This window comes from Pteropus medius, unplaced genomic scaffold (genome assembly GCF_902729225.1).
Source record: "Pteropus medius unplaced genomic scaffold, Ma_sr-lr_union100, whole genome shotgun sequence".
Taxonomy (NCBI): Eukaryota; Metazoa; Chordata; class Mammalia; order Chiroptera; family Pteropodidae; genus Pteropus; species Pteropus medius.
Genome location: NW_024349800.1, coordinates 60,809,100 through 60,828,549, shown reverse-complemented (window position 1 = coordinate 60,828,549; position 19,450 = coordinate 60,809,100). Strand labels below are relative to the sequence as shown.

General features: G+C 55.6%; 1 protein-coding gene across 2 annotated transcripts in view; it reads left to right on the top strand.

The window, feature by feature from the left end:
* HPCAL1 (hippocalcin like 1) overlaps positions 1-19,450 on the top strand; it is an 84,414-nt gene that overhangs the window by 58,879 nt on the left and 6,085 nt on the right. For both annotated transcript variants that reach the window (XM_039887858.1, XM_039887857.1), the window contains exon 2: positions 7,053-7,140. The gene's annotated coding sequence lies outside the window, so the exon portion shown is untranslated. The remainder of the gene's footprint in view (positions 1-7,052; positions 7,141-19,450) is intronic.

The following is a 19,450-nucleotide window of genomic DNA, read 5'->3' as shown; positions in this document are numbered from 1 at the left end:
GTCTTTCCCCTATGGGGCCACAGACGCAAATCCCAAATCCCAGCGAAGTACAGTAAAGAAGACTGTGCAGTGCTGTAGAAGTGAGGGGCCAGGCGTTTGGGGGTGTCCCCGGAGGAGAAACGTGAGCTGGGATTTGAAGGGACAGAGCTTCTAGGCAGAGGAAGTGGCCTGTTGCTGGGGCAGAGCTTGGCACTCTTTGAAGACCTCATAGTCTTTTATTCCCAGGTGTGAAGTGAGCTGAGCAGACTGGAATCAAAGATGTAAATAAGATGGGGGGAGAGGCTCTGCAGAGACCAGCCGAGTGGCCTCTCCTGAGTGTTAGTGTGTGGAAGTAGCTTTGCAGATGTTTCTTCTCGTCATCCTCAGAAAAACCCCCTGGAGAACCTGGGGCCCCAGAGGCCAAGACCCTGACCAAGGGCTGCGTGCCGTGCGTGTGAGGCCAGCTGTTTTGCGATTGATCCGGGGGGTGGCCCTGGGACAGGAGCCCTTGCTTCTGGTGGCCTTAGCTCCGAGCGCTTGTTGGAAACACACCATTTCGGGTTGAGTCTTGGAGGTCACCTGGGCCTGGGAATTTGAGTTCTAGCAACTGCCAGGCTCCAGGCTTGTGTCCCCAACCAGGATGGTGGCTCAGACCCTGGAGGGGGGGGGTGGATGTGGGTGACCGGCGGCTCCTGGGGACCGAGTCTCTGGGGCACACGCGCTCTGCACCAGAGCCCTGCGTCTGCCGGGCTGGCCGGGGCTGGCTGTGATTTTCCATTTGATGCTGTGCAGATTTCTCTTGCGATGCAGGATGGAGACCGGTGTGGGCAGATCACGGGGCGACAGAGGAATCCGGTGTCTGCTGGCTGAGCGGTGTCGCTAATGCGATTCGCTGAGGCCTCGGCTGTTTGTGGTGCGGTGGCTGGTGCAGGAACCCAGAGGCTGCTCATTTGTGGGGAATGAATAATTTATTTGTGTTTTCAGATGACTTGTCCCTTCATCACAGAGAGGCGCGCTGTCGGTTGCTGAGTAAGTGGCTTCGGCAGGAGAACCTGCCTTCATCCAGCCGGCCCTAGACACCTGTTTCCAGGCTGTTGATTTGCAGGCTGCATTCCAGGGCAGCCTGGAACTTGTCGCACCCTCTGGTTTACAATGTCCTACCACAATTGTGCTTAAAATTAAAGGCGTGCTCTTCCCCACCTGCACCCATCCTCGGCCTGGGTGGGGCCCACCGCGGGCAGGCAGGGCGTGAGGGACGACGGGGGTGCCCCCCCGCCCCGGCCCTTTAACTTTTTACTGATGTTTAACTTGCACGCATTAAAGTTGCACAAGTTTTAAATGTACGACCTGTTAAATTTTCACGAAATGAGCAAACCTGTGTAACCAGCGCCCGGAAGCTTCCCACAGCCCTTCCTAGTCGTCACCCGCCGCCGAGGGTGGCCGCCGCCTTGCTGTCCATCGCCACGCCTCCGTCTCGCCGGTTTTCCTCTTTTCGTAAGTGGAACCACACAGCGTGGCACCCTTCGCGTCTGGCCGCTTCACTGCACACCACGGTGGGCGCGTCACCCGTGTTGTGGGGTGTAGAGGTTCGTTCCGGTGGCTCTGTGGCCTTTCGTCATGTGGAAACTGTCGTTCGTTTATCCACATATTGCAGACGGACTTTGGGACAGTTCCCCGTGGGCCGCCCCCGGCCGTGCACTCCTGAGCGTTCTCGCACCTGTCCTTGGTGGGCACGGGTCCATCTTTCTGTGGGTAATAGATCAAGGAGTTGAAGGGCCGGATCACGGGGGGCGGGGGGCGAGCTTCAGCAAACGCTCGAGCAGGTTAGTCTGTGGCTGGAGCTGTGGCCGGAGCTGTGGCTGGAGGTGTGGCTGGAGGTGGCAGCTTCCTGTGTTCTGTGACACAGCTCAGAGACATCGGTTGTGGCAGTGGACTTGGGACAGCTCCAGTGTGACGAGCACACTGCCTGGGAGTCGGAAATGTGGTTGGCCAGCGCCCAGTGCCCGAGGTGGCCGGACAGCAGGTTCTGGGCCCTGGTCTTGGCACGCAGGGCTCAGGGCTTCATTCACCGTCGCTGTAGGGCGTCTTTCCAGCCCTGCCCCCTCTTGTGAAGCGTGCAGCCTGGGAGGTCTCACCTGCACTCCTTAGCATCCGTAGTGTGTTGGGGGGCTATCCCCAGACCGGGCCGCATCCCGGACACAGGGCACGCGGGACACCCAGCATCTCCAACTCAGCTCCCGGATCGGACGGCGGAAGGAGACGCTGCAGCGCGCAGTGGGGTTGCGCAGACGTCCGTGTGAAAGTATTTGCAAGCGGCTGCCTCGTCACGCGGGGACCACGGGGAAGTCAGTCTTCCTAAACCCGGCCACCTCCGACGCAGTCGTAACCCCCCAAGCATCCATCTCTGGCTCCAGACCCCGCTGTGTTTTTCCCCCTCGGGGACTTTGCTTCCTAATTAAGTCGGATCTCAGGATGTATTAAAAGAATTTGTCATCTCGAGCACGCACTGCCCCGCTGTGAGTGGAGAGCACAGCCATCCGGTTTCCCGCAGGCCAGAGTCAGTGTGGGCGCCTGGACGCGTCCAGCACTGGAAGAAGACACTTTCCTAGTGGCCTCTCCCAAGAGCTGGCCCACAAGGATGATGGGCGCTGAGCCCCTCTGGGCCTGGACCACTGCAGGCGGACCTGACCCCAGAAATGGCCCCAGAGCCGTGGCTTCTGAGGTGGTGACCCATAACACCCTGGGGTGGCTGACTGGGCTGCTTTAGGAGCTGAACTGAGAGTTCAGTGGACCCTCCTTACGGACCGGGCTGTGTGTGTGTCCTGAGGGACTGTCCCCGCCCCAGAGGACAGTCAGATAACGAGGGCACCCCTGACACCTGGCATATCCCTGAGCGTGCCCTGCTGGGCCCTGGGCTCCTCCAAGGTGGGGCCGGTTTCCCCGCACCCAGCATACACGTCGGGAGCTCGGCTGCGCCCCTGGCTCTTAGGCGGCAGGTTCTCGTGGCTGTCCCCTGGCGGCGGCATCGGGAGGCCCTGCGGTTTGCCTCTCTGCTCCTGTGATGTGGCTCTTTGTCCTCCTGTCCCCTGGGGAGGAGTAGTACGAGAGCATGGGCTTAGATTCCTTTGTAAAGAACAACTTCATTGAGACACAGTTCACATGCCGTACAGTTCGCTCGGAGCGTAATATATGCCGTGCAGTGGTTTTTAACGCGTTCACACACGTGTGCACCACCACCACGGGCGGCCTTAGAATCTTTCTCCCAGCCCAGAAGGAAACCCCACACTCGTTAGCTCTCCCCTCTCAGGCTCCTATCCCCCACCTCCAGCCCTGAAAAACCACTGACCTACTTTCTGCCTCTACACACTTCCTATTCTGGACCTTTTACATAATGGAACCATCCGACGTTTGTCCTTTTGTGTCTGGCTTCTTCACTTAGCATGATGTTTTCAAGGCTTTCATTCCTTTTCACGGCCGAATAATGGTCCATGGTAGGAACAGACCACATTTTATTCATCCATTCACCTGTTGGGGGACACGTGAGTCATTTCCACCTTTTGGTTCCTAGGAGTAATGCTGCCGTGAACACCGCGTGCAGGTTTCGCTGTGGACGTGTGTTTGCGTTTCTCTGGGCTGTATACCCGGCAGTGCAGTTTCTGGGTTGGGTAACTGTCTGTTTGATCATCTGAGGAGCTGCCAGGCTGCTTCCGAAGAGGCGGCACCATTTCACGTTCTCCCCAGCGGTGTGCGAGGCTTCTGATTTCTCCAAGTCCTGGCCAACACTTGTTCTGATCTGACTGTTCAAGCTTAGAAGTCCCAGTGGTTGTGCAGTGGTGTCTCGTGGTGCTTTTGATTTGCATTTTTCTCATAACTAATGACGCTGGGCATCTTTTCATGTATCTGTTGGCCTTTGGTCTGTCTTCTTCGGAGAAATGTCTGTTCAAATCCTTTGCCCATTTTTTTAAATTGGGTTATTTGTCTTTCTATTGAATTGTAAGAGTTCTTTATATATTCTAGATACAAGTCCCTTATCAGGTATATGATTCGCAAATATCTTCACCCATTTTCTGGGTTATGTTTTCATATTCTCGGTTGTGTCCTTCAAAGCAAAGGTTTTAAATTCTAACGAAGTCCAACTTATCTATCTTTTCTTTGGTCATTTGGGCTTTTAGTTTCATACCTAAGCATCCTTTGCCAAATCAAAGATTGTGGAGGTTTACCTCTATGTTTTCTTCTAAGAGTTTTATAGTTTAAACTCTTACATTCAGATCTCTGATCCCTTTTGATAACTCAAAACTTCTTTTATGTGAGGCGAGGGTCCGTTTTCATTCTTTTTTGCGTGTGGTCATCCAGCTGTCTTTCGCTTGTGGTTAAGCATTCGTCGAGAAACTATTCTTTCCCCATTGGATGCTCTGGGCACCCTTGTTGAAAATCGGTTGACCATAGGTATGTGGGTTTGTTTCTGGATTCTCAGTTCCATTTCATTCATCTACCCTGTGCCAGTAGCACATTGTCCTGATTACAGTCACTTTGCAGTAAGTTTTGAAATTGAGAAGTGTGAATCCTACTCTGTTCTTTTTCAGAATTGTTTTGGTTCTTCTGGGTCCTCTGCGATTCCACATGACTTTTAGAATCAGCTCATCGGTTTCTACAAAGGAGTAAGCCGGGAAATGCGTTGAATCGACAGCGCAGTTTGGGGAGCCCCGCCACCCTAACAATGTTAGGTCTCCTGACCACGAACATGGGATATTTTCCCAATTAATTCGGTCCTTAAAAATCTTTTTCAACAGTGTTTTGTAGTTTTCAGAGTGTGAGTTTTACATTTCTTTTGTTAAATTTATTCCTAAGTACTTTATTGTTTTTGATGCTATTACTAACGGAATTGTTTTCTTAATTTCCTTTTGAAATTTTTCATTGCAGATATATAGAAATACGGTTGATTTTTGTATCTTGATCTCGTATCCAGCAATCTCACTGAACTTGCTGATCTTGTAAACAGATGTTATAAACTTGATGGTTTTCATCACAGTATTGATACAGTTCAGTACTGGTTATGTATTTTCTCTTCTCTATGATTTTCTTGATGACCTCTTCTTCAGCTCACTTCATTGTAGAAATACAATATATAATACACAGAACATGCAGAATATGTGTTAATCGACTGTTTACGTTATCAGTCAACAGTCGACTATTAGTAGTTACACTTGGGAGGAGTCAAAGTTATACATGCATTTTCGACTGCATGGGGTGTCAGCACCCCTAACTTTCACATCGTTCCAGGGCTGGCTGTATTTCTTTATTTCAGATCATCTGTTTGAGTCGGTTTCAGTAGTTTGCGTCTTTTTCGTTGGCTTCCATTCTTAGGAGCGTGTTTTCGAGGCCTGTCTCTCCTCCTTCAGTCATCATTGACCTTTTCGAGTTCTTTTATGTGCCGAGCGTTTTTCTGTCCATCAGCTCCCTGAATCTTCACAGGAACTTGATGAGCTAGATAGGATTATTATCCCCATTTTACATGCTAGGAAATTAAATAACGCATCAGGGTCACACAGTGAGGACATAGTAGAGCTAGGACCTGAGCCCGGTCCGGCCACACAGTCCTCTGTGCTGTCCCCTGCCCTGCTCCCCTGAGGCCCTGCTCTGGAGCCAGAGTGCAAGAGTGAGTCAGCTGGTCACTGCCCGAGTCATTCCCCAGAGACCCCAAACCTAAGAGAAGGGTGCGCCTGGGGCCTAACACGAGCTGGGAGGTCGGGTGTCAGGGACGGCCCCACAGAGAAAGGGACCTGTGAAGTGGGCCTTGAAGGAGCAGCCGGTGCAGGTGGGCGAGTTTGGGCTTTGTCTCCTGCATCTGCTCTCCCCTCAGTGCTCAGGGAAAGGATGTCACAGAGAATCGCGCCCCTGCCCCGCCCCCCAGGCAGGAGGAGTCTGGAGTGGGAAGCAGGGCTCGCAGGCCTGTTCCAATCACCCAGGCCTCGCAGTTGGCCTCCCGCAGAGGAAGAGGCACGACCATTTCTATGACAATTGCCAGACAGAAATCAGGAGCAACCAGACATAACTCAACATAATGATTTCTGCATAATGACTTCGGCTAAGATTCGGTTTGGAGCAATGACTGTAATCTTTATCTGTCATAGGAAAGCTGGTGGGCCAGGAGCCCCTGCAGCTTAGAGATAGAGCCAGGAGGAAATTTGCAATTGGAGTTAATGGGCTGTCTCCCCAAGCCTGCAAACCAGAGCCTTCAAGGCCTCAGGAATGACGGTCTCTCCCCCTGCGGGAAGCCTGGTGTCAGAGCCAGCCCCCTCCAAGGGGATTCGGCCTACCTGCTTTGTCACAGATGGGGAAACTGAATGACAGAGATCGAAGGGGTGCCCGAGTCACAGAGGCCATTCAGAGGCAGAGGCACACCTGGGGACCAGAGCTTCTCCACTGTCCCCACCAGCCCGTGCTTTCCCAGTGAGAGTGGTGTGTGTCTCAGTGGGGCGCAGTGGGTGTGACGGAAGGTGTCCGTGTGGCTCCACGTGCTTTCACCTGTCACGGAGCTGCTCAGTGAGCATGTTGGTCACGATGCCTTCTGCCCGTTTGTCGCATGCAGGGGCTAGAGCTTGGCTGTGGACGCTCCTGGGAGCCTGCCATGTGCCAGCCTTGCTGTGAACCACCCATCTGGCCCTTACAGTGACCCAGTGGGTCGGAGAGCGAGGTCAGGCCACAGGCCGTGGCGTGATGAGCTGCACTGACTCAGTGATGTGGCCAGCACTTGAATCCCGGTTGCAGACCAGAGGCCACAGGCCACGGCGAGCTCTGGCTCAGACATCACCCAGCAGGTGGCCAGCATTTTGCTGGGCAGCTTCTCCCGTCAGTACTGTGGTGGCCTTCCCGCCCTCCTGGTGCAGAGGGTGCCCATGTCCTGGCCCCTGCCCTAAAGTGCTGGCTCAAGGCCAGCAGCCAGGATCTTTCTGTCCTTGGCATGGGACTTGCAGAAGCTGATGCCCCCCTACAGGCACCCGGAAGCACCTGGCGAGGAAGGCTCTGGGCCTGGTTATTCGTGCCCTGTGTGACCCGTAGGTCCTCTGTTTCAGGGCATGGTCTAGGAGCCCGGACAAGGACGTGGAACCAGCCCCTGAAGGTTTTGACCCCTGTTCCATCTCTGCCTCCACTCTGTCTCGGGTAAGTCACTCCGGGAAGCCTGGTGGGTCTGGGGGCCGGGGGCGCTACTACTACTCGATGGGGTCTTGCCCCAGTGCCGGCTGTGGGGACTTGACCCAGCTCAGTGGAAAGAGGGGGGAAGACGGGGAGTAGGGGCACAGATGGCCAGCACCCCCGTGGGACGAGCTGGGAGATGAGAAGACCCACCCGGGCCCCACGGTGCCCGGGGCTCTCTCCCTGAACCGCCCGCGTCTCTCTGGGTAAATCGTTTGCCTGAGGTGCTGCGGTTCCGGGATGTGTCCAGTGAGCAGAATTAGGGCATCGGAAGTATAGAGGGGTGCACTTGGAAGTATAGAGGGGTGCACTTAGAAAAGGACGTCGTGGGAGGAGGCACAGGGGGCACCTCTGTCTGTCGTCACGCTCCAGCCACCCTCAAGCCACCGCCTGCTTCGGGCGCAAGGGAGACTCTGGCGAAGCGAGTGCCCGTGACACGTGCACTTGTCGTCCAGGCCCTGAGCCGAGGCTCAGGGGGCGCCCGCTTCCTGGACCACCCTTCCCCTTCGTCAGCCTGGCCCACTCCTGTCTGTCACCTACGACTGAGCTTGGGGTGTCATCTGTTCTCAGAGGCTTCCTCGGCCCGGGGCGGCGCTGACTGCCTGTCTCCTGTCCTCAGAGGCAGTCCGTAGGACTCCCTGTCACCCTCATTGCTGCTGGCCGTACTAAACAGGCTGGTGGTGTCTGCCTTCTTGAGCTGAGCGTTCGATTCTGTTCCCACGTGAGGAGCCAGGTGGTGGGTGGGAGAAAGGTCTCTGACCTTGGATTTGTGCACCCCTGATCTCGCCAGGCCACTATACAGACTCTCCCATTCTCGTTTATAAGAGGGTTAATCACACCTGGCTCTCCAGGGCGGTTCAAAGACTTGAGCTAAGAAGAAAGTAGCCATTGCAGTGCCTGGGGGCAGAGGGGAGGGCTCAGTTACCCCACGGTGCCTCTCCCTCCTCCTCCCGGCTGTCCAGTAAATAACACAATGACCATTAATCGTCACCCTCAGTACCGTGAGTGTTAGTTGAGGCGGGAATGTGGGGTTGAGAGGAGGCAGCCATGGGGGAGGGCCTTTGGGTCTCAGCCCAGCCCAGGAGAGCCTACCTCGGAGCCCTCACAGGAAGTCTGGAACTTTCTAGGCCCCCGAAGCAGGGGACACCCCCTTGTAATCCTCATCTTCCCACCCAGAAGGAATCGCCTTTTAGCGCTCAGCCACCCAGCTGAGATTTGGATCTAAAACCTGCTGAAGTGTCAGCCACCGAAATTTCAGAGGCTGCTGGGTGCTCAGCGTGACACCTGGTGTGTCAGAGGGTGGCAAGGGGGAGGACAGATGCCAAGCTGCCGGTTCCGTTTGAGGACCCCCAGCAGGTGTGAGGCTGTGCAGGTCAGATGGCAGCTTCCCCACAGACCCACGGCGTAGGCGCTGTCACACCGCACAGATGTCACAGGTCGTAGATGCTGTCACACCCTCACAGATGTCACAGGTGGCACTTCTAGGGCTAAGTGCTCTCCTCCCTGTTGACTGTTCCCTGCCCCCCCCGGAAACCACACCCCCTGGGCGGGGCTTTCCTGCCTCTCTCATTTGGGCCCTGCCTTCTCTGTCTCCCGCTCACCTTTGTGAAGGTGCTCACGCGGTTGGCACCAGAGATCTAGGTCAAGGTCTCCGCCTCTGGGGACAGATTAGTGGTAGGTCTCTGGGCTTTTCTCCCGGATGAAAACAGACACGACATCACGTGGAAAATACTCACTGCAGCTGACCCTCAAACAACTGGAGGTTGAGGGGCACTGAACCCCTGAGCAGCCAAAAATCAACAAACACTCTCTGACTCCTCAAAAACTTACCTGCAGTCATCCCTCAGTATCCACAGGGAATAGGTTCCAGGCCAATCTGCACCCCGCCCCCTGCCCCATGGACACCCAAATCCGAGAATGCTCAAGCTCCTTACATAAAATGCAGGGAACGGTGCACAGTGTCGGCCGTCTGCATCCGTGGATTCCCAACCGCAGATCAGAAATGCTGTTTTTCAGCCCACAGTTGGTTGAACCCACATATCTAAAACCCAGAGATATGCTGGGCCGACTATATATTTATTGAAAAAAATCAGTGTATAAGTGGACCCGTGCAGTTCAAACCTGCGTTGTTCCAGAGTCAGCTATAATTCGATCTCCTTCCACCAGCCCTAGTGGATCTGGGCGTGGGAGGGATAAATCGGGCTCTGTGAGCATCACCTGCATGCACATAGCCCGGATGGAGGCCTGCAGATTGGCACAGATGCACGGGGGAGGCGCCTGGCCAGACGGGGTCCTGCTGAGGCTGGCAGCCAAGTGTCACGATGCTGGAGCAGGTGGAGGGTTCCATAGGGGGTGGAGGAGGTGATCAGCAGTGCCTCTTCCCATCCTGAGGCCCCCTGGGTATTTCACTGCACACACAGCAAATACCCAATAACCCCAAACACACCTCCCCACCACCAAGAGATGAGGAACCCTGAGCATCAGATGGTACTGCTGGTACCTGAGCATCCTTGGCCATGGACTCCTGGGTCAGGTGATGGTCCATGGGAGGAACCCCTGCTCTCTGCCCACCCTGCCCCCGGGCACTGGAACAGAGGCACCTGTGTGCTCAGGCTGTGGGTCCCTGTCTCCACAGAGCAATCACACATTCGTGGACTCAGCAAATAGTTACTGATCACACACTCTGTGCCAGGAAGTTTCCAGGCTGGGGGCTGCCAAAGGAGAATACGCCAGAACAAAGCCCGGCCCCGGGACCTTGCATCCGAGTTTGGGGAAGAGCCAGTGAAAGTAGGAAAGGGGGCTGATGCACGCGTGCTGGGGCTTCAGGGTTGGATCGAGGGCTCAGGGAAGACCTCACGGAGGGGAGGAAACGATTTTATATCCAAAGAGCTGCCAGTGCATAGGGCTGGCGGCAGAGTGTGCCCGAGGTGACAAGGAGCAGCAAGCAGGTCATTGTCACCGGGGGGCGGCGGGGGGGGATGAGCAAGTGGGGCATGGAGGTGGGCCAGACAGGGGGATTACACCTGCTAACCCAACAGGGAAGTAGGTGATAGGAGCAGCTCAGTGCACCTCCTAAATCCTTTCAATGGTGACCCGTCCTCACACATTTCTAAGATAATTGTTGCTTATAGAGAAGTTTAGCCACAGTCCTTCCAGAAGATGTTAGATTAATAGGCGCATGGGGATTTGCGGTTCTGCAGGAGAGCATGACCAGCTAACCTCCCCGCTGGGTGTCGGGCTGGCGGCCCGCCCCCCCAAAAACGTTGGCTAGTCTGCAGTTCCCACAGGGCCGTCCACCTTGCCTTCTCGAAGTGCCCTGCTAAGTGGAAGCCGCGGGGCACCAGGAAAGGGGAATCCTTCCTAGCTTGTGAGCTGAGGGTTATTTTTAGAGTGACTTGGGGTGACTTTGCAATATCGCTTCCTGTGGGCGTCCCTGTAGACACTCAACCACAGGGGCAGATCCTGCATGACGAGCAGTTTGGGCGAACACGTGCGTGCGCACACACACACTCACACACATTATGGGCATGCACGACTCAACCGGGCAGTTCTATCCGGCCAGGGGTCGACATGGGGACTATTGTCCTGCTTAGGCAAGAGGGCAAGGAGCCACGGCCCTCTGGTGTTTCTGAGCTTCTGCTCCAGGGGAGTTTCCGCATAAGCTGCTGTGTGGGTCCCACTGAGTGAGACCCAGCCTGGGCTCACCGCCTGGCTGGGGAGATGAAAGGCGGAGGGAGGAGGAAGGGCGCCTTCACTGCCAGTGAGCCCTTGCTCAGTGCCCAGTGGGGTCAGGGCGGGCAGAGGGAGGCTCCACGATGAATGAATGAATGATCGGGCCATGTCCCTGAGATCTCGCTGCTTGTCGGCGCCTGGGTTGGGGCCCCTGAGCCAGGTCTGAGCCCGTTCGATCTCTCTGCCTCCATGTCGCCAGCCCCTTGGGGCGAGCCCACACCGATCCTTCCCATTTCCCAAAGCGTCCAGCAGGGTCCCGGGCACACGGCCCAGGTTTCTGGGACAGCCCAGCTTCCACACTTTCTGCCTTGTTGACCGCTTGAATACTCTTGGACTTGTCGAATCCCATGTGCGAATGTTCAGCCCGGGTATTCTCACTGTGAACATGCTCAGCAAATGAGCGCTTGCTCTGTGGGCTGCCTGGGACCTCGGGGGTTCTCCAGGACACCGGCTTTCTCTGAAGTTAGACACCCTCTGGGCCAGGAAGTCTCTGATGGGAAATGTAGAGACCCAGGGAGGGGGCCGCGGGAGGTGGGCGCTCGAGGGCACACTGGACAGTGCTCCAGGGGCCACAGGTCTGGGCCTGTGAGGAGTTGGGGTCGTCTGGAGGGGGCCCCACTGGCCAGGCCTTCCCTCTCTCCCTCCCTCCCTCCCTGACCTCCTTCCTGTCATCAAACCTTGTCCTTCCTGCCTTTCAGGCAACGATCTAATTGGTTATGGGATTATTCCTACCTACACCCTGGGCTAATGGAACGCAGCTCTGTGTCAGGAAGGGACCTGGGCCCCAGCCTGGAAGCTGGAGCCTGTCGGTTTCTCTTGAAATGCCGCCTTCCTGTGTTCCCCCTTCTGCCACCCGGCACCCCAGCACGGTGCCTGGCTCCCAGCAGGAACTAACTCGGTGTAGGGAAGCGGGAATTGATGCCTTGCTTTCCCGAGGAGACTGGAAGCCCTTCGAGGGCATCTTGCACGTCTGTGTATCCCCATCACTCGGCGCTGTGATCTGTACTTAGTAGGTGCTCAGTTATTGCATGTCGATCGACACTTTCTGTGTGTGAGTTTGTGGCTTGGCCCCAGTTCTCCCTGCAGAATCTATGGCGTCTGGTGGTGTGATTTTTAAAAATGACAAAAGGCAGCTTTTATGAGCTGTCTTCACTGCTGATTATAAACACACTCTAACAGCAAGTGAAGACTGTAGCAGCTGAGGCCACCGAGGGGCAGCTGGCATGTGACCATCCGTGCGCCTGGCGTGTCAGCTCGGCTGATGCCATTTTGATTGAGAATGACTTATTGTTTTTATTTCTTCCCAAAGACATTAAACATGAATCAAATAGCATACGAGATGATTCACTGGAAGTTTTCTTCCAAGCGTAAAAAAACAACAAAAAATTTTTTTTGGATCGACGTGCTGAGCATAAACAATGCCAGACAGGGGTTTGGTGCCAGCCCTCCCTCCAGGCGCTCCGCGGTGGCTGTCCCTCACAGAGGGGACTCGCCCTGTGACGGAGCCCATTGTCAGCGTACACAGAACCTAGGGGGCCATGCGTGCCTTGAAAACAGCTGCTAAGTCTAATGTTTATAATAACATTCTTACAGTTTCTATCCAAGATATCTTAGAATGTGGCCAAACCTCATTCATTTGGGGCACATGAATTCGAAATTTGGAAATGGTTCATTCGGGGCCCACGAATTGAAAATTTAGTCATCGCACAAGCAGGAGCCTGGCGGGTGTTTAGCTCTCTAACCGTCTCCTGGGAAAGGAGCTAAGCGTGTGGTGCTGCCAGCCGAGGTCCTGGGGAGAGGGACGGGCACACGCCAGCTCCGTGCACAGACGCCTCCGCTGCTGCAGAAGCCTCCGCCAGGACAGACTCGAAGGCACGTTGTAGGGTGTGACGTGCCTCGAGGCCGCATTGTCCAAAGTCACGTCTTACAGATGAGGAACGTAAAGCGACGAGGCACGTGCTGACCCAGGGTCGCCTGGGCCTCCGACCCTGTTCCGAAGGTGGAGTGACAGATGTGCAAACCGCCCCCACCACAAGCCCCCACGCAGCTCCCTCCCGGTGCCTGCCCAGTCCTTCCCCTTTACCTGCAAAAGAATCCAGAGGCACCGTATCGAGTATTTTTGACAAAGACTTTATGAACTCGTGCTGCCCAGTCGAGTGATCAGTCTGAGTTCCTGGGGTGCTGGCGTCTGTCTTCTTTCCCCTGGCTGCCTGCTCCTCACACGTCGGTCAGCGTCTCCCCTGGTTCCACACGGATCCGGTCTGCTCCGTACTGCCATTCGGTCAGTTCTGCTATTGCACCTCGGAGGTGTCTGGGGAGGCGACAAGCTCAGAGCTGCGTAGCAGGGACGAGGCACTCGCTGGTGGTGGTCTCCCCAGAAACCTGAACCTGGGGGCCGCTGAAGCCGAGATGCCCTCTGGGGCTCCCTGCACCCCTAGGATGACATCCAGAGGCTGGCCCTGCCCAGCTCCCCAGCCGCGTCCCCCGAGCCAGCCCTGGTTTCCCGACACGCCGCGGACTCCTGCAGCGCCGCGTTGCCCCTTCTCCGCTGGGCGAGCAGGAAGTTCAGGGATGCCGTCCCGGCGGCGCTGCACCTCCGGCCCGCCGGCCTGGCTCCGTTTGACACTGATCAGGCTCACAGAGCATCCCCGACATTCCTTTTGTTAGAAAAGCTGTGATAAAACCTCTGCGTATTTGTCTGATGCTTTCAATCAAAGCCCTTCCACACGCTTCATGTTCCTCTGTCCTCATGGCTCCGTGCAGAGTCAGCAGGGAGAGACCGTTCTTCCCCTGTGGCGGTCAAGGAAACTGAGGCCCCCCGAGAAGTTAGAGACAGCCAAGACCGTAAGGCGGGCGCGGGGTGCTCGAGGAGCCCTGGGCGGGCCATCGACTGCGTGCCCGCTGCCCAGCGTGAGTGCCTTACGCACACAGCCACCATCCCCACCGCATCCCCAAAGCTGGCGTTTGGTCCTGTTTTACAAAAGAGCAAAGAGAGGCTTGCTCTGGAGCTTCGGCACTGGGGGGTGCTTGACTCCAGGCCCGGCCCAGCACCCCAATAGCTGCCCGTCTGTCCGTGTGTCTCCTCCAGGGTGTGCTGGGCACTGGCCTGCAGTCTCAGCTTCCACCTGCTGGGGAGGACTCTGGCTCACATCTGGGCCAGGAGCATCAGAGAGGAGCCAGACCCACTCCACCGGCCAGAACTTTCCCACAGCCCTGACTAGTGCCTGAGTCATTCTGTGCCCAGTGCAAATAGCCAGGAGGAAGTGCCTCCAAGATGTGGGGGCGCTGGCATCCCCCATCTCCACTCGTGATGACACGGCCAAGCCTGTGGGGGGGGACTGACTCTGCCCCTCTAGTCTGATCAAACGGGGGGCCAGGTCTTTGGAGGGGCTGGCGAGGGGTGTCTGAAACCTCAGACCAGCTTCTGCCATCAGTCTGATGTTTGTTTCAACTCTGGAGTTTCAACGTCCAATCAAACAGCGATGGGGTCCCCGGGTCCTGACTAGTCCATTCGTTCTGAGTGTTTTCGTGGGGCTTGGGGTCTGCTGGGGCGGCGAGCTGAGGGGAGCTGCGAGGGATCACAAGCCCCCGCCTTCCAGTCCTCTCCCGGTTTACCGCCTCCTCGGCAATCAGCACTGCACTCGCATTCTTCACAAGCCTGCTGGATGCTACGTCCCAGCCTCTGTGGCCTGGCCGGGTGCTCGCCTGGCCTCCTCCCCTTGTCCCACCTGGAGAACTCCTGGAACCTTTGAGCCCAGCTCAGACCTCACCTGTCAAACCTCTCGACCATCGCATGGGGGTGAGGGGACAGGCCGGCTCCTCTCTGGCTCTCTGGCCCTCATGAGGGAGCCTTATGATGTGCATCACCCCCATCTCGGGGTGGGGTGGGCGGTGGGAGGACCGTGGGCATCTGGGAACAGTCTGTGTGTCTTGTTCATCCAGATGTTCCCACGGCCAGCACGGGTGAGCCTCAGACACATTTGCATGCACAAGGGGACACACGCAGACTTCACTCTCCACTCCAGCCTGGAGTTTGGGGATCTATCACCATAAGCCCCGAATTCACCTTCGAAGCAAAGCACAAATGCTTGGGTGGGCAAAAGCAGCCCGGGCTCTGTGCCCAGGATCCACAGCTGTGTTCCCACCCTCTGGCCCACCCTGCGCCTCGCGGGGCATCCAGCACCTTCTGCAGAAACATGGAACTCACGTGTGGATTCCAGCTTTATGGCGAGTCACGTGGCCTTGTTTTCGTCTCGCCTGGAATCCTTTTCCCGGTCCGTCGGCAGATTCTGTCCTGGAGAGGATCCTTCTCTCCGGCATTTCCTCTTCCTCTTCCCTCCTCGTTCTTCTGCCAGAGGCTCCTTGAGGTCCATGCCACTCACCTACCTTTCTCCACTGGGGAAGCTCGTCCCCAGCAGACTCATGTGGCAGTGATGTTGTCTCTAGGATGAGACAGCACCACTTCCCCGGCTGGGGACCCTGTTCCCTGGGGAGGGAGGAAATGGCATCGGTTTAGTGAATGGAACTCAAGTCTGACACGCCCCAGGCCCTCTGCTCTGCGGCGGCTCTTCCTGTGCTGGTCAGCGGAGGTTTCCAGAATGCCCAGTCTGCGTTACGGAATGTCCTGTCTTGGAGCGTCAGACCTGAGCAAGCGAGCACTTTGCCATCCTAATGCCTTGATGTTCCTTCCCATGTCCCTAGTGCTGGGAGAGCCACCAATGTCAGAGCAAGAGGGGCCTGGAAGAAACCCGTCGGTCACTCATCTGTTCCTGCATCCGGGCACTGTGCAAGGCCCTGGGAACACACAGCCACTATTTCGCATGTATTCTCTGAGTCCTGGCTGTGCCAGGCCCAGCTGTGGGCACAGCGGGGATGCAGACAGTCAGCAAATGCGTCGACATAGTGCCACGCGGTGGGAGACGCTGGGGAGAGGGGCGGGGTGAGGGACCAGGGTGTGAGGCAGATGCTATTTGGGATGGTTCCTCAGAGGAGGCGCCCCCAATAAGACTCACAGAGACCTGCCCGTTGAGGGCTGTGCCCCGCCGGTCCCGAGGGGCAGGAGGAGCAGGCCCGGTGGAGGGAACTGTGAATGCCAAGGCCTCGAGGCCAGAACATGCTTAGCGGGTTCTCCTACTGGCATGGGTGAGAGACTCTCTGTCCTCACGGAGCCCACCTTTGAATAAGGGGAAGACACCAATAAAACGAGGCACTAGAAGTTGAGTCAGAATAGAAATAGGTAAAAAAAGAAAAAAAATGCCGTGGGAATGCAAAGGGAAGAGTTGAGGGGAGACCGGGAAATGCACACCTGAGGAGGTGACATTTCAGTTGGGCTTTTGCTGAGTGAGTAAGAGTGTGCTGGGCGGCCGAGGCCAGCAGTCACATGGATGGATCGGTGTTTTCAGAGGTACCGGGTATGTGGGGAAAGTCGCCCACAGAGTTAGCTGTTTCTTCAAGGGAAAGAACATTCTCTTGCGGATTTTTCTTTGATTTTCTCTATCTCTTCCTTTTCTCCAGCCTCCTTTAGGGCACTTCGATCTCAGGATGGTGGGAAGGGAGGACGGCTCAAGATGGGGAGGGGATGTCGGTGCCTCGTATCCCTCCCTCCGTCCTTTCCTTTAAGCTTTAGGGAGTCATGGGGATTTTAAGATTCTGGGGAAGGGCACAGAAGTCAGGAGCGTTTTCAGTTGGGTTTCTCAATCACAAGTCACTGACCTGGAGCCCATCTCGCTGGTAAAACTGTGATGCAGCAGGTTTTCAGGAAGCCATCTGGAAATGGGCTCCCAGAGGTCAGCGGGCTGAATTTGATGCAGGCACAGCCGGTAGCTGTGCGCTCCAAATGTGTTAGTGACCTTCTTCCTAGGCTCACTCAGAGGCTTGCCTGCCAGTTAGGGACAGGGAGGAACACTCCTTTTCTGCAGCCCCGACCCCTCTGCCTTCCACCTCACCTGGGATCAGACCTGATTGCAGCTGCTGGTCTCTGGCAAAGTTCTTGAAGCTCCTAGAGATAGAACTTGTGGGACTCGCACATAATTGTGAAATGCAAACACCATTATCTTTACCTCAAGGGCACCAAGGAGTGAAAGAACCTCCTCTCCCAGCTGGGTTACAGTTAGCATTGGGCCTGTAAACTGGGTGCTCATGAACTTGGAGGGTCCCTGTTTGGTGGCTCCAGATCCATAGTGTCCCAAGGATTTTTTTTTTTATTCAGGGCTGACCAACCACTAGAAATACAACACACCACACACATGTGTAGTTTTAACTTTTCTAGTAGCCACATTTCAAAAAGCAAACAGAAACGATGAGAGTAATGTTACCAACATGATTGATTTAACCCACTATATCTGAAATGGTATCATTTATCACTTCACATGTAATCAGGATAGGAAAATTACTGAGATGTTTTACATTATTTTTTCTGCATTAAGCTGTCAAAATCCAATGTGTATTTTACTCTTAGGGCACACAAATGAATTCAGACCGGCCACATTTTAAGTGCTCAATAGCTACATGTGACTGGGGGTTACTCTATCGGACAAATCTAGTTAATAGATGGAGAAACAGGGACCCGCAGGTTGGAAGAGGCGTGGCAGGGGGCGGGGACAGGAAGCCAGGAGGCGGGGCCTCCTCAGGTCTTGGGGAGCCTGCCGGACTGCGCCCTCTAGCGTCCGCCAAGGCGCGCTGCAACTTGAGCCTCCCCAGGCGGCTGCTTCTTGAGCTAGGTCCTGGCAGCTGTCACCCATTCCCCTGGGACAGGACTGGCCCTCCCCCCCCGCCCCCCGCTCCTCGGGGCAGCTGCACTAGAAGCCAAGGCTGCCTACTTGCCCTCGCCTGCTTACTTGGAGGAGTGGAGGGCACAAACGCATCAGCCCTTCTTCCCCTAGGACAAGGCTCAGCCCCCAGAGGAGCATTTGGTGTTAGGGCACCAGGAGGGGACACTGGGTCTGGTACTGCACGAAAAACAGCACAGACCGCCCCTTCTGCCCCCGCTGCCCTGTTCTACCCGCTACAGAACAAGCATTCATCTCAAACGAGCCCTCTGGTCTCTTGAAGTTCAAATTCATGGCAGACGGCCCTCCAGCCTCATCCTGAGCTTTGGTGTTCGGTAGGGAGTTGGTCCCCGCCCCCCCATCATCTTCCCTCCAAGTGTTTCCAAGTCTTCTTGGCCCCGCAGGCTTTGGAGGTCCGAGTTGATGAGCGTTTTAGAGCAATGGGATGAAATGTGGCCCCATGCCATCAGCCAGCGTTGAGCCGTGATTAAGGGGACATTCGAGCACTTGGTTCCCAGGAGCCTCGCCGAGCAGCTGATAGAACTATGCCATTAAAAAGGCTTTAATTTGCAGGCAATACTGACTTTGGGTTAAATATCTTCGTAGGGCTCCCCGGCTACATGTGTTTATGTATTTTTAAAAAACACAATTTAGCACATTCAGAACAATAACAGCATAACTGAGAACCAGAAAGAGATGGATATAAGTGCTACATTAACTCCCTCCCCCATTTTTCCATTACTGTGAATTAATGTCGTCTTTGATGCTCTCAGAAGATTATTACTTGTCTGATCCAAGCCCTGCTTGGCGATGAAGCTTTTTAAGCCAAGCGAGAGATGCCTCTGACCTTGAATCAGTCCCCCTCCCCTGGCACACCCATTCTGCACTCCATCTTTGACTGGAGATGAAAGTGAGATTTTCTGGTAATTGAAGGCTGCGGTGTTTGCCTAACGACCAGGGCCAGGAGGCCATTTCTTTTGGGAAACAGGAGTGGCAGCTTTGTCTTTGCAGAAATGTTTGCTCTTTGTCCGCTGTCTCCCAGCCAGCCAGTCATCAATAAAGTTTGTTCATTGTCTTAATTAATAACAGAGGGGTCGCTGTGCATGCAGCACCCCACCTGTTCCCGTTCCTGGTGAGGCCTCCCTCTTCGGGCCGAGAGCCTCCAGGAGAAAGCAAAAGTGAGGTTCTTCTTCTGAACTAGTTCTTCTGAGCTTTCGGCAAGCACACGCAGGCCGGCCCAGCAAGAGATGGGAGTATGCGTGGGGCTGTGCCTGGCGTTCGTGGGCTGCACCTACTGGCTCCATGGCAGTCACAGTGCGAAGGCCATCTTGTGAGACCTTCCTGGCAAACGAGTTTAATGGCGAGGGAGCAGAGATGGAGACCAGCTGGGGGTACCTTGGTGGCCTCCACACTGCCCACGGACTCATCGTGCACCATCCTTAAGAGGACTGAGAAAATGGGCACGTGAGGATGCCTGGCTGAGAAAGACTGTGAGGTCTGTGCCCTCCACGGCTTCCGAGGCCTCCCCTGGGTGCTCTGTGGCCAGCACGCTGGCACTTTCCATCAGCCAGAGTGCAGTCCTTGCCCACCAGGCTGCGAGGGACTCTGAGAAATGTAGTCTGGCCCTGTGCCCAGAAGGAAAAGGAAGCAGGGTGAGAGGAACAAGGCTCTGTTTCTTACCCATATTGTCAGCTTGTCCACTCTCACTTTCCAGGGCCCTGGGGATCCCCACTCCCTGACCCTTCTGGAATATCCCGTGGCACCCGTTGGCATGCTTC